This window comes from Anabrus simplex, chromosome 1 (genome assembly GCF_040414725.1).
Source record: "Anabrus simplex isolate iqAnaSimp1 chromosome 1, ASM4041472v1, whole genome shotgun sequence".
NCBI lineage: Eukaryota > Metazoa > Arthropoda > Insecta > Orthoptera > Tettigoniidae > Anabrus > Anabrus simplex.
Window position 1 is genome coordinate 125610158 of NC_090265.1, and position 15187 is coordinate 125625344.

Sequence of the window (15187 nt, forward strand, 5' to 3'; positions counted from 1 at the left end):
GTATTTCCACAGCTTCCCATATAATCCTGGACCTGTAGTGTCTAGCGTGGGCAAGAGCTCGAGCATCCTGGAACATGACATCATCGCCCGAGGATAGAGTGTGCTCAGCTATTGCTGATTTGTCTGGCTGGTCAAGACGAATATTTCGTTCATGTTCCTTGATATGAGTACCAATGGACCGGCAAGTTTGGCCAATGTATACCTTGCAGCAAGAACAGGGAATTTTGTATACCTTAGGATGTCAAAGTGGGGACAATTTGTCCTTGGTTTTACCTAGACCGTGAGCAATTTTAGTGATGGGGCCAAACACGATTTTTATATTGTGTTTGCGGAGGACCTAGGCAATTCCTTCTGTCGTGTTGTGAATATAAGGCTCACAAATTCGTATCGCCCTCTTGGTGAATATGCCTTGTTTTTTGAGCTGGATGGTGGTAAGAATCTCCATGAAGATAGTGATTTGTGTTGGTAGACTTACGATAGATGGTACGTCCTAAGGATTAAAAGTAATGAAAATCATAAATAAATAAATCATAAATAAATATTTTCTTATATACATTATACATCCTAAGGAGCTGTCCGCTTTCCTTTTACGAGAACATCCACGAAAGGAAGGCATCCATCTGACTCCATCTCCATAATGAATTTAATTGAAGGAAGTTGCTGATACAGGTGGTTTAGAAATAGGTGAAGTTTCTCAGGACCTTCTGTCCAGACCACAAAGGTATCATCAACATACCTCGACCAAATCATAGGTTTAACGGGTGCTGAATCCACAGCCTCCTCCTCAAAATGCTCCATAAAGAAATTAGCCACTACGGGCCAAAGTGGTCTTTTCACACCCAGCCCGTCTGTCTATTTGTAAAAATTCCCACCCCCACAAGACAGAGCTGGAAGTCATGTAAACCTCTGAATTATTCGGACCTCAAAATCTCCAGGAATCACAACCATATTACCTACAACCCCTATAGAAAACCCACTCAGACGATTAATGTAATAAAACAGGACTCTCTTCACCCAAATTCTGATAAGAAAACTTATTTTTACAGTTTGATACATAGAGCCTTGAATATTCCGCTCTCCAAGTATAATTATAAAAAAGAGATTAATATCATCTATGAAACAGCTGTAAAAAAAATGGCTATAACAAAAGCTACATGAATAAAATCATCACTAAGGTGAAAAATAAACCTGTCACCACCTTAAAGAAAGATAGTGCCGACAGTAAAAAGAAGTACATTACATTCACACATAACAGTAACAAACTTTTTCAAGTCACTAATAATTTCAAGAAACATAATCTTCAAGTTCCTTTTAAGACCGATAATACCAATGCTAGATTACAATACGAATGTCATTAATAATAATAAGTTTTTAAATTCGGGGGTCTATACAGTGAAACGCAATCAATGCCGGGCAAGCTACGTACGTCACACAGGCCAAAATTTTAATATACGTTACCGAAAACATGTCAAGGCAAATAGATACAATAGATTCTCGGCCATGAGTGAGCACATGGAAGATTTGAATCACTCCTATACTTCCATTGAAAATGACATGAATACAATGGAAGACCTTACAGAAGGGCAAATTACTCAATATCTGGGAAGATAGCCACATTCACTTGGATCAAAGATTTAATGCAGCCTTCAACCTCAATGAAATTTTGGAGAAAGTCAATGTCCTATATGATGAAATCATAAATTTTTATAATAAGTTCAATTTATTGCCATCACCATATTATATGCCGGTCTCAAGTACGCATTCAACTCCTCACTCTGTTTGTTTACATTCCCCCTCTCCTCTCGCACTCCCCTCTACCGATAACAGTGTTTACACTCACACGAGGACGAACATGTTACCAACTTAGTGTCAACTTAGCCAGCATACAGGCATGATATGGCAAACACAGAGCTGTTGTGAGTTTTATGTCTGTTTTTCTTGATATTAATCTACATGGTTCTTCTTTTCCTAAATCTTGCTTCCCTAGTTTTAATACTCATCTTAGTAATTTTTTGTTTTCCTTCTAGATTTCATATCATACAACATGACCAGACAGCCATTGATTTCCACTCAATAGTTTGGCAGGCATTAAATCAATCAGATCTACATTTGTGAATTTATAATATTTTACAAGTTTTTATATTAAGTGGAACAACAAATTTACTGAATCAACTGTCATTATTTTGGCATGAATCTAATTTTACGGACAGAAGAAACTTTTAATTACAATCATCCTTATTTTATATAGAACTGTTCTAACTTCAACACATTACATCTAGCGACTTCTTCATCTGGTGATGATTCAACATGCATTTATTTTAATTTTAAAATACCGTATATCATACGAGTGTGAATTTTATTCATGTTTTGTGACTTTTAGTATATTAATTTTAAGTTAATTCTTGATAGATGAAGAAGGCCAAATATGGCCAAAACATGTCCTGTTATTTTAATAAGATGCATTTACAACTTTGAATTGTAAATAAACTTATAGGTATTGACTTGGTGGAACCAATGTACTTTTTCAATTTATATAAGCTGTTACTTGTTTCAAATCTTAGTTTCTCCTGCTTACAATCTATTTGCACTCAATTCTGTTTGTGCTTGTACTTCTGATGAGCAAACAAGCCACAGAAAGACAACCATGCACATCTACCGCCAACATGCAGATCCAGACTGGAAACTCCCAGTTTCATTTGAAAACTGTTCTTACCATCCTAATCCCATTGTCGTTAGACTTCAAAGAGGAAGGAAAGATATGTAGGGAAAAGAAAGCCACTGGCGTGAATATGCCAAGCAAGCATTCACAGTTTGACCCATCCACATCCCATGCAAATTCTACCAATCCATCACATGTGGCATATTGTCTCAAACTCAGCAAATTTATCCCCATTTTAATACATTTAACATTCTCCCTGCTTCCACAGCTTTGATTTTTATTTTATTTTCACAATTGGTTTTATCTCATACTGACTCAAATGTCTTATGGTGACAAGGTGATAGGACAGAGCTAGGACCAGAAAGAAAGCAGCTGTGGTCTGAATTAAAGAACAACCCCAGTATTTGCCTGGTGTGAAAATAGGAAACCATAGAAAAACATATTCAGGGCTGCAACCAATGGGGTTTGAACCCATCATCTCCCAAAAGGATGCTAACAACTATGTTACAAGTGAACTATGTAATGCGAGTGGAATGTATTTTTTGAAGACTTTGTAAAATATGATATGATGTTTTATTTTTATTGACCTAACCTGTACTGTATAATGTTGTAACATATGCATTTGTAAATAGTAGAATTCTGTCTATAGTTCCTGGAAAGATCCAGAAAGTTACATAACTTTTGTACAGGGTGTGTTACTTTGTTGGTATGTGTTCTAGAAAGTGTGTTCTGTCTATTCTGGAAAAATACGACTTTCGCGATCATGCGTATTCTAGAATGTTAGTCAAAGTTCGTGATCAAAAGTAAGGTTGTGATTGGTGAGTCTAGGTGGCGATAGGGAACTCGTGCACGCTGATTGGCTGCCTCCAAGGCCGGAATTTCCTATATATAGTGAGCGAGGCAGTGTTTGAATTAATTCTGTATCCTGAAATCCGTCAGTCTTGGTCTATCTGTCTGCGAGCAGCCTATCTGGATGACGTCCCCCGGTTTCCGGGATGGCACTCTCCTCGGGTAAGCACTCTTGAATTCCGTTCCTGCTAAAATTTCCGTAATGTTCCGATTTGCTTTTCATACAGGAGTCTGCCCTAACCTCGCCTAGATTCACCAAATTAGTTACTTATGACGCCTTAGTTTTTCATCTGGACTTACCTGTTCCTTTCCGAGGCATTCCCATTTCTTGTTTCACTAAAATATGTAGCATATAGTTTAACGTTATTTCCCTTGGGGTTTGCCTCAAGTAGTTCTGTATCACTTGAGGTACGCTAGATTTTGGATAACCTGTAAATTGCATTGTACTACTGCATTGGTAACTAGATGTATAGTTGATCTGAAATTTGAATTTACACTGCTACGAAATAACCTATGTATATCACTGAACTTATAGCTCATAACTTGGAATGTATTTGTAAAATTATCTTGTAAATAATATTTTTAAAATCTAAGGATCACGGTGATTTATTTCGGAATCCGCTATCTAAGCCATGTCCATGCCTTTGGTAGGTTCCCAGCCTTTTCATCTTCCCGGTTTGTTGTTCACTAGTTGGCCCTACTGATATTTACGTACAGGTTTTGTTGGAGATCCAAGTAATGCCAACTACTGTTCCGAGTTTGTAGTGATTTCTTATATTGTGTAGTTTGCTCTTACCTTCCCCTTTTAACTCTGTTTGTGCCTTGTTTTGTGTTACCCTTGTAGTCTGAGGTGGCAAACTACATGACCTGAACCGTGCAGCCAATTTGCTCAGTAGTTGCGATTCTATTCATATGCTCCTTCCCTACCCACTGAGGTATTACTGGACAGGATTTTATTTATGTTGGGTAAGATTTCAGTAATCTTCTCTAAACAACTCTATTAGAATTTACAATAAGTCAGTCTGGCTTATACAGAGTGATACTCATAATCCCTTTTTCTTTCACTTCTAAGATCTTGCTAATACTTTAAAGATATGTCCAGTACTCTGGCATGTCTCCAATTTAACTGCAGCATTCTCTGATGATTTCCTTTCCAATTATACAATTATTTGTTTGGATATATTCCTTTCCTCTACTTAGTGTTATTTATCTGTTACAAACAGTAGTTCAATGTTTGCTCTATTTACTTTGTCTAAAGTCTAAATCTGCATTTTGGGACATTCATTGTTCTGGCATATAGGTGACAAATGTTAAAATAAATAATGTTACATGTTGGAAACAGGGGTTGAAGCACAAGGATACATTTCTGTAGGCAGTGCATATTGTTCTTTCGCCTTTCCTAACCCCTTTTATCTTCACAACACACATCACCAGCTAACATCTATTTTCTTGTCTGTGGATGAAATCCTGGAGATGAAATGTCTCTCTTTTAGCCTAAAGGGTGAGGGTTTCAATTTTTCTACCTCACATGGATGGAGTGTGGCACATGGTGCTATTCTATCAGGCCACATGCTATCATGAGACAGAAATCAAGGAGTGTGATTCCCTTCCCATCATTTGTATGTGTATGTTCCGTCTTCAGCCCTAAGGCTGGTTGGATCCTCAACAGCTCTGCCATCAGCTGTCATAGATGGCCTAGGCATCACTGAAGAGGCGTACTAGGGAAATGAGGAGTGAGGTAGTTTCCCGTTGCTTTCCTCACCGAGCCAGAAGTTGCTACTATTACAAGCCCAAGCCCACTGAAATGCATGCACCAACCGACCTTATGAGCAACATTTTCACACCATTCATAGCAGGGACTGGCTGCAGAAGGAATGGCATTACTAGCATCACTCATACCTCAGTCACTTTCATATTGTCAAAGCCAACTATATGACAGAGACAGATCAATGAAAGTAACAAAATTACTCTAGCCCATACCAGAAGACATAGTGTACTGTAAACACTAGGTCCTGCCAGCAAATTTAAAGCTCTCCAAATGACCAGGCTGTTGTAAACAGCTATGTCCAACATGTGGAGGAACAATATTACTTATACCATTTTAGTCTGTCTTATGTCTTGTTTGAACACTTGCCATTCCATCAGTGTGTCCATGAGGTTTTATGTTCGGGTCATTGTTGCCTGTATTCCACGAGTCTGATTACTCCCTTGACCCTACAGGAATGAATTCATCTCTTTCGTTTCTGCCACTTGAACTAATAGCTTCTCCAATACTGTTTTCTAAATCAATGTCATCAAAGCTGAAATTAGTATCACTCTCCTTGTCTAGTATATCTTCAACGAAGTCCACTGTAATTTCCGCAGCACTAATATTCGCTACACATCACAAACTGTTCGACAGGCTTCCATTTAATTAAAATTTCAATGCATGTATTATTTGTGTTACCAGGAGAACACTTAATTACAGGGATATGTTTTGTCTGTTAGTTTTAAGACATTTTTAGTTTAGAAGATAGGAACACACAAAATGTCAGAAGAAACATTCATTAAAACACACATAATGGATATGATAAAAAGTTTTAAAAACCATAAATGACACAGTTGTCAATATAAATTCATTGGGGGGGTCCAGAAGCCCGTAGATGCCCCTTGGGTGTTACGGTCACTTAAAATTCATGTTCGTGATGATCATAATAATAATAATAATAATAATAATAATGATGATGATGATGATGATGATGATGATGATAATACATTTGTGTTTCTGTGTTAAAAGTAAATGTTATGATTTTATTAGCTATACAGTAGTATGGTTGTGATCATGTTGTGGGGCAAATGACTGAAGTGTACCAGTACATCATGGCCAGGAAATTTTTGAAAACCCCTGAACTAATTTAAACACCAGATCAGGTCTCCAAGAACGCTTATTCTCCTGTCGTCGTCATCGGCTGCAACTTTATACGAGTAAACATATTCTTCAGCAGTTTACATTTTCACACTCACAATGTTTTGTGAATATGTTTCATATGACTTAGCAGCCAAATCTTGGTATGAAATATACATCCACACAGATCACATGGAATGGCTAGGACAGGGTAGGGTTGAGCTTGATGGAGCTTCCATTTATCCTCTTCATGTCGTCGTCATTCCTCTTCAAACACCGTAACTGATGTAGAAACAGTGTGGTGCCGAAGTGTACAATTCTCAGCAAGCGTATCCCAGGATTGAGTGTTAATTCCAGCTCTTTTCATAGTATGCTTCAGCTGATCCTTGAAACAACTCAAAGAGGCTCCATGAAGTCTTGTGCCAGAGCAGAGTTCATCATACAGGAGTTGACGAGGAAGCCTGATTTCACTCATGCGAAGTACATGCCCTATCCATGATGAAAATTTATAATGTCCAATAACGGACCATTTATATTGGCATTATGCCCTATTCATCCGAGCTTGTGGCCATGGATAGAAGCCTCAATGTTTATAGCATGCGCTATCTCAAGAACTGCAAGGTTGGTGACACGGTCCTCCCATTTGATGTTCAAGATGGATCTAAGATTTTGAAGATGGAAGCGCTCTAGCTTTTTGATATCCTGATGGTAGGGGGTCCAAGTTTCTCAACCATAAAGCGGTGATGATATGACAACAGCATGCAAAAATAAACATGATCTTGGTATGAACTGTAACGTCCTTACTCATGAAGACAAGACAGGATAAACGTCCAAATGCCGAGTGGGCAGCACCAATTTTCCTATCCACATCTTGTGAATAGTTAGCATTTGTTAAGAGGATACTTCCTAGATATAAAAAGTGGTCGACCTGCTCCAGTGAAGTATCCACAATGGAGATATTGAAAGCTGGGAGGTTCGACTCAGGTGCAGGCTGTATAAGTACTTTGGATTTCTGAACATAAATGGAGAGACCAAAATGATCGCAAGCACTCTTGAAACAGAGATGGACTGTTGTAGCTCATCAGGTGTGAGAGCAGGTGAGGAACAGCATACTATCACTAAGATGTTACCTAAAAAACAGCCTTTCCCGCATTGTCTGCAATAAAATGACATGATACCAAATAAGAGGTTTACTTTTGACAGTCAACAGCGACGCCGTAAAAAAAAAAAAAAAAATCATTCCATTTCCATGAACGTCTAACTCGATGGCTGAATGGTCAGTGTTGAAGCCTTTAGTTTAGAAGGTCCTGGGTTTGAGTCCCTACCGGGTCGGGGATTTTAATCGTGTCTAATTAATTCTTCTGGCTTGGAGAATGGGTGTTTGTGTTTGTCCCAGCACTCTTCTCTTCATATTCAGACAACACACCACACTACCAACCACCAGAGAAACACGTAATAGTCATTAGGTCCCTCCATACAGTGTTGGCATCAGGAAGGGCATTCGGCCGTAAAACAGGGCCAAATCCACTTGTTCGACAAAGTTCACAACCGCGACCCCAAAGATGTCGCAAAAGCGGTAGAAGAACAAGAACAAGAAATTCAATCTCCATGAACAATGCTTGCAACACAAGATATATTTTTGAAATTGGACCATTCTTCTGCACCTGGAACACGAAAGGTGAAAACTGTACCATTAGTTGATATCATAAATGACATGTAAAAACGAATCAAAAACAACATTCATTTACGAAGTGCTATTGTAATAATTTCCAACATGTATCATGTACCGGATGTACTCTACGGTACAGTGGGTGGTCTACCTGGTCCATTATTGGGGCCTTCATTCTGCTGCATGAAATGGCTATCCACAACAACCTGTGATTGAGAAGTTGCTGAACATCACAAAAGCTACAGAGTAACTGGGAACCTGATTTACTGAAACGCAGTGTGAGAACCTTGTGCATTGCTTAGGATACAAAGAGTGCATAATGAGGAGGGAGAGATAGTGGGATAGGGGACATGCCCAGATGTATCAGCTGTGTTGAACAGATGTACATTCCCATTTTCACTGGACACTTAACACGCACAATGGGCTCGTTATGCACATCCATCTAAGCTCACACGAACTGTATGCCCAAATAAATCCTTGAAACATGTATCTCTCTCACCCTGGTAAATTTCTTCATGAAGGGGTCCAGTTATAGCAAGCAGATGATGGAGGAGTATAGCCAGGTCACAACATACTTACGAGTTTTCAGAATTCTGAATGATTAATGGAGTAGAAGGTACTCTTTGTAGTATAACAGAATTTTGCAACCTGTTTATACTGGTTACCATGAAAACAATATTTTGACATAGATATGTCTTATGGCAGGGTGTCATGTGGAAACTTTTGCCATGAAATTAGCAGTATAAAATGTGTGATGCGATGTTACCTAGCAACCATGCAGGCTGTTATGTGAAGTACTGATGGATGGGCATGACTGAAAGACGTATTATCAAAGAGGGGCGTTAGAGTACAGATGGCCGATATGATCTTGTAGGCTGTGATTTGAAGTATTGATTACAATGAGCGCCAAACTTGAATTGAAAAAATCAAAAGGAACTATGAAGTTCTTTGTGCAGTGGTGACACGTCCACCTGTGCATTAATACTTTTAAATAATTTTCTGAGCATATTTATGCACAAAAGATGTAAAAACCATATATTTTCTTAAAGTAGAAGAATTAGGCTTTCATGAGGAAACAAAAATTAAGAAGTGAAAATTCCGTCCAAAGATGACATTTCAAATGTAGCCTATATGAATAACTTAAATAGTTGATTTTTATATGAATTTGAACAATGGACACATGGACAGCAGGTAATGAGATGAGAATAAGTTAAGCCAACTGATTTTAATCGTAGATAATTATAAAATAATTGATTTAAATCATGAATTTTTGTTTCAAAAATCAATTTATTTAAATCACTGCGCCCTGATTTGGAAGTGCTCAAATACATCACCCTCGTGTCGGTAGATTTACTGGCATGTAAAAGAACTCCTGCGGGACTACACCCGGCTCCTCCAGAGGCTAGAAAAACCATCAGAGGTAGTTAGTGGGACGTAAAAATGATATTATTATTTTTAGGGTTATACGTGAAGTACTGATTGATACTACCAGAAGATATTGATAATATTCCTTCGAATATACAGTACTTAGGGATATGTGGTTCTTATATAACGGTTCACACATCCATATTGCTTGACCTATGAGCAAGTTTTTAGACAACATATTTCCGGACCACTGGACTGGTCAGAAAGGTCCTGTGTAGTGGGCAGCTCAATGCCGATTTAAATTCCTTGGATTTTTACCTCTGTTTTTGGGCATATGAAAGAACTTGTTTACAGTAATGAGGTACAGGACTTTTGACGACCTCCAATGGCGTGTATTTGATGCTGTGGCCCCAATAAGATGTGACGCATGGATGTGTAAACCTGTGTGAGCAAGTTGGCTTCACCATGCCAAAGCATGTGTTTAGGCAGGGATGGTCACTTTGTAACCTCTTTTACAGTAAATCAAGAACTTGCTTAAGAGTACGTCATTGGACCACACCATACAATTTTTTGTTGTTTTCCCTCAGCTACTTCTCTGGTTCAGTGGTAGAGTGTCGGTCTCCAGATCCCAAGATAGCGGGTTCAAACCCGGTAGAGGTAGTCAGAGTTTTGAAGGGCGGAAAAAAGTCCATTCGACACTCCACGTCGTACGATGTCGGCATGTAAAAGAAATCTGGTGACATATTTGGTGTTTACCTGACAAAATTAAAACTCAGCCATAGACGCCCAAGAGATCCGGTTTACTCTGTCTACCATCTAGTAGGCCTAGAGTAAAACGGAACATGGAAACTGACGAGCAGACAGCCAGATGGCGTCGAATTAAAATGTCTGCACATGGTAGCTGAGGCCATACAAATATTATATTATTAGCAAGGATATTTATTTTATTTTATTTTGTCATTTTCCCTCAGGACAGTGAGGAGACTTATTTTCTTTTATTTCGTCCCTTAACCCTCAGCACATTGAAGCGCTATTTCTTCTTTTGTTCCTAGTCATTCTGCATTGAACCTCGCGTTCAAAGCTCCGTTGTGACATGTATGTAGGGCAGTGCTTGACAGACAATGCATTATCATTGCACAGTGGGGCTGATAATGAAAATTATTTTGTCCTTTAAAGCAACAATCAATTCTTCACTGGTCCAAATATCCCAATCCTTTATGTGAAATTGCAACAACAAAAGCAGCAGCAATTTGTTTATGTAAGGAATTTACAAGATGAACACCACTATTCTCTTGTCAACTGAAACCCTCCCTTCCTCACCCCTGCCAACAGGCAAAGTCATGTTTGGATTATGCAACAACTTACCCTCACCGGCTTTGCCTCATCCCAACCCATTCTAGCTACTGCAGACTTAATTTGCCACTGATGATGTTGTGTAAACTCCAGAGTGGCCTGGCCTGATGCAGGCCTTTCTAGTTGATGCCCCCGACGACCTGTGTGTCTTAGTGTGTAGTGCTGATGATAATTAGTAACAATAAAATAAAAAAAGAAACAGTGTATCTTGGAGTTGTATTTATGTAGTGTTTTATTGTGCATTTACTTTTGTGACTGTTTATAAGTAGCATCTTGATACATTTCTTGTCAAATAAATATTGTTTAAAGATATTTTGCACGAAAAAAGCATCAGAATGAGAAAAAAAAAAAACAAAAAAAAAAAAACAGGGGTGCTCAACTGAATTTGCGGGCAGGCCGAATAGCAGATTCCTAAATGTACCGGGGGCCACGTTGTTCTCCCCGACCTTCCCTAACACAAATATATCTACACACCCAGGTCCCCCCCTTCTTCAATCACCAACAAATTAACCAACGAAACTCTCACATGGCTATTTGGCAACATAAACAAAACCTGAACAACAATACAAAACAAACTGAGAAAAGTAAACAATATCTGTAACTTGGGATGAACTTATCAATTAATGAGAGGCCTGGGCCTTCGCTTGAAGAGACAGTGCTGAAATGTCTGGAGATAGATTTGACACAGCCACCCTCAGATTGGAATGTGTTCATCACTGATCCGGGAACGTAATTTTGATTCTATAAACTTCATTTTTGAAAATGTTTGTTCACAAATGTAAGTACTCGCAAATGCACACAAGAATTTACTCGCAAATTTTAAGAAAGCCGGAATTTTTTAAATTATTAAGCGCCCTGTAAAATTTAATAAGATTTCCTTCCGCGAACTTGTCTCTTAATTGGGAACAACACTGAAGTTCAATTAATTTGATCTGTAGTTGCACAGGTGCATCACCGACTTCAACTGCAAATGGATTTTCGAACAAATTAATTTTCCCCGCATTCACAGATAAGTCTTTAAATCTGGTTTCAAACTCATTCTTCAGTAGGTTAATCAACTTGATAAATAGATCATACCGCACTGAACTGTTTGAGTTCGCATTTTGAAGCTCAGTACAACATGAAAAGTGCCCTTCTCTAATTGCTGTCGAAATAATTTAAATTTATTTTGGAACACCAACACGTAACTATACATTTCATTTAAAAGCATGCCTTTCCCTTATAATAACTTATTCAAAATATTTAAATGATGCGTTAAATCCGTGAGTATTGCCAAATCCCACATCCAGTTTTCGTTCCCAAATTCTGTCACTTCTTTCTGTTTTATGTTCATAAATGTGCTTATTTCTTCACAAAGATGAAAGAAGCATTTCAATATTGTATCGGTAAAAGATAGCCCGACTCAACTGATAATTTATGAAGCATGAAATAAAAGTTCTCAGGGCAAATTCCACGTATTTTAGCTAGGGCTTGTTATGGGAGGAGAGGTCCTATCTACAAGAGAAAAAATTTTTCTTTTGGATTTATATCACCTTAGTGCTGTAAATTGTCGTCTTCCGAATCACCTTCTAGAATGGTTCTCCAGGCAACCTCGTGCTCCCGGGTCCTCTCGTCACCATGGAATCGATCTCATTCTCCAGGGTCCCCTCGCCACCATGGAATTGGACTTATCCTCCTAAGTCCGTTCACCAGCAATGGAATCAAACCCATGCCTCGAACCTGAAGATCTAGAAGCTCTCGAAGTTCCACGACGATCTGGATGCGGGGTAATCACTTGCAATTTTACTTATATGAGTGTCCATTATCGTACAGTCCCCCCGACACTTTCAGAATCACTTGGCACCAACGACTGACTTTATTGTAGGCGCACAACACGAAAATTTGAAGCATGCATTAACTTCATTTGACACTTGTAGATAGAGGATATTAAATGTCACTTGAGAAGTTGAAAATGCGGATAGCATTGATTTAAGAAATGAAAGAATTTCACAGTTCATGGTTATTGACCACTGAAAATAATGAAATTAAATACTGTTTACTTGTAGTGGATTGATGAAAGAATAGATCACAGTTCATGGTTATTTAGTATTAAATATCGTTCGCTTGTGGCAGATAGCACTGATTCAATAAATCACAGTTCATAGTTATTTGCCACTGAAAATAATGAAATAAACATTGTTCACTTGTAGCACAGTATGTGGTTACTTTCCACAACGAGTAATATTATCGCATTTGACCTATAAGAAATAGCTATTCAAGAGTTTATCCGTAGGACACTGCTGATAGCGATGAAATACTAAATTGTTATTCACTCTTAGCACAGAGAGTCTTTTGGAAATAAAGTTAGAAATAATTATTTACAAGTGTGAATTCGAATATCGCTCAATTTAAACACAGTTTATTGAGCACAAAATTAATCACTTGTTCTGAAGCACTTGAGTGTTGAATTGCACAAGATGGCAATACTTATGTTATTAAGGTGAAATATTTCAAACACTTCAAAGATCACCTTTGCATAGCAATGTAATCAGTTACACTTCACTGAAGAAATACAGTTAACAAAATGATCTCTATTCATATCACTTAGAAAATAATTCATTTTTACAACACTCGACGATGTAGAGTCTAAGTTCGACTACTTATCAGAATATCTTAAAGATTTGCAGAGCTTAAGTCCACTCGAACAGTATGGGTGACAGAATTTAAAACAGCATAGGTTATAAACTTCATGGTTCTGATCCATATTGAATTGTAATTACAATATAATTATTAAATTAATGTAGTAATGTAGTAAGTTTTTTATTACATGTAATTTAGAATATTGCATATTATAGTATTGAAAGGTGGACCATTACTACATTAATTTAATAATTATATTGTAATTTTAAAACAGCACTTCGATGAACAATATGACAATGTTACATGGCGAGCCTGATGGGTCAGAGCTCCCAGTGATGACTGTGTATCCACTGTCTGGAGGCCTCGCCTTTTATATGCTTGTGGCTGATATGTTATCAGACATAGTGATTATTTGTAAGTGGAATGATGCGAAAGTCCCTTGGTGGATTTTCTTGAGATTTGGTAGAGGAGATGTTCTTGTAATTTCCTACAAGATGATGTATCTCCCAAGGCGATATGATTATTATTACAGAAGTTTTGAAAATTTTCTGGATTGAAAGATCGAGAATATTTGACCTTGTTCTAGAACTGTGGTTCTTGCTGCGTGGTGAGATGAAGAGTTGGGCGGGTAGTCTACCTCGTTCCTGTGCCTACGTCATAGACAGCTGTTTGCGGTCTCGCTGGCTCGCTCTGCTACACGTAAACATATCAAGCTGATAGTTCTGAGCGCGCATGACAATTAAATGATGTTGCTCCTTAAAAAATACTGCATGTACCAGGTGTGCTTATTTCTTCACGAAGATGAAAGAAGCATTTCAATATATTACCACAACTAAGCCAGCATACCTCGCTATGATAAATTACATTGCCGTATGACAATCAATTTTAACCAGAAATGACTGGAACTGCCGATGATTGAGTCCATGTGATTGAATACAATTAATTGTAGGTGTCACTGTGTTCATCACATGTTGTAAATTTAATACTTTTCCACATAGCACTTGTTGATAATGATGATGATGATGATGCTTGTTGTTTAAAGGGGCCTAACATCGAGGTCATCGGCCCCTAATGGTACGAAATGAAATAACAAAAAGGTCAAATACATCCACTGACCAAAATAAAATAAAAATTGTCATGAACAATGATTTGATGGACATGAACCCAACAAAAAGCAACCAACCAACCAACCAACCAACCAAACAAACAAACAAACAAAACAGTGGATCAGACTTAAAAAAAAGATCGAAAATAATAGTATTACTGACCAAGGGACCACTTATAAAGCATAAGGATGCTTGATGTCTAAAGGGGGGCAAAATCCATGTCTAAGGCCCCACAGAATGGTACATGTCGCGAGTAAAGTAGAACCATGGTATTAGTCATGTCGGGGTACTAATCAAAAGCAGCGAAGACTCACGGTGTTCCACACAAGAAGGTACTACTCACAAGGTTTGCACTTCGTACAGGGAACGCAGACCTATGGTGTTTCTCACACAATGGCGCCACTCATAGCCAACGCAGACCGATAAGGTTCCTCACCTAGGTGTACTAACCACACAGCCCGTGGTGTTCCTCACAGAGTGGGTACCAATCACAGCAAACGCAGACCCACGGTGTCGCTCATACAGTGGTACAACTCACAGGCAACGCCCAGACCCGCGGTGTTGCTCACATGGGTACGACGCACGGGTACTGGAAACCCACAGGAGAACCCCCTCCAGCTGCTACTAATCACAAACTTATTTCATACCTAATACAGTGGTACTACTCGCAAGTACAGGCAACC

The 15187-nt window shown here is 38.4% G+C and overlaps 1 protein-coding gene across 6 annotated transcripts in view; it reads right to left on the reverse strand.

The window, feature by feature from the left end:
* The window catches only part of LOC136862692 (putative leucine-rich repeat-containing protein DDB_G0290503), a 273731-nt gene that overhangs the window by 194563 nt on the left and 63981 nt on the right, over nucleotides 1-15187 (reverse strand). Inside the window, exon 1 of one of the 6 annotated variants that reach the window (XM_067138933.2) lies at nucleotides 12312-12590. The exons of the other annotated variants lie outside the window; for them this stretch is intronic. The gene's annotated coding sequence lies outside the window, so the exon portion shown is untranslated. Of the gene's footprint in view, nucleotides 1-12311; nucleotides 12591-15187 lie in introns of those variants that run through there. 6 annotated transcript variants of the gene reach the window in all.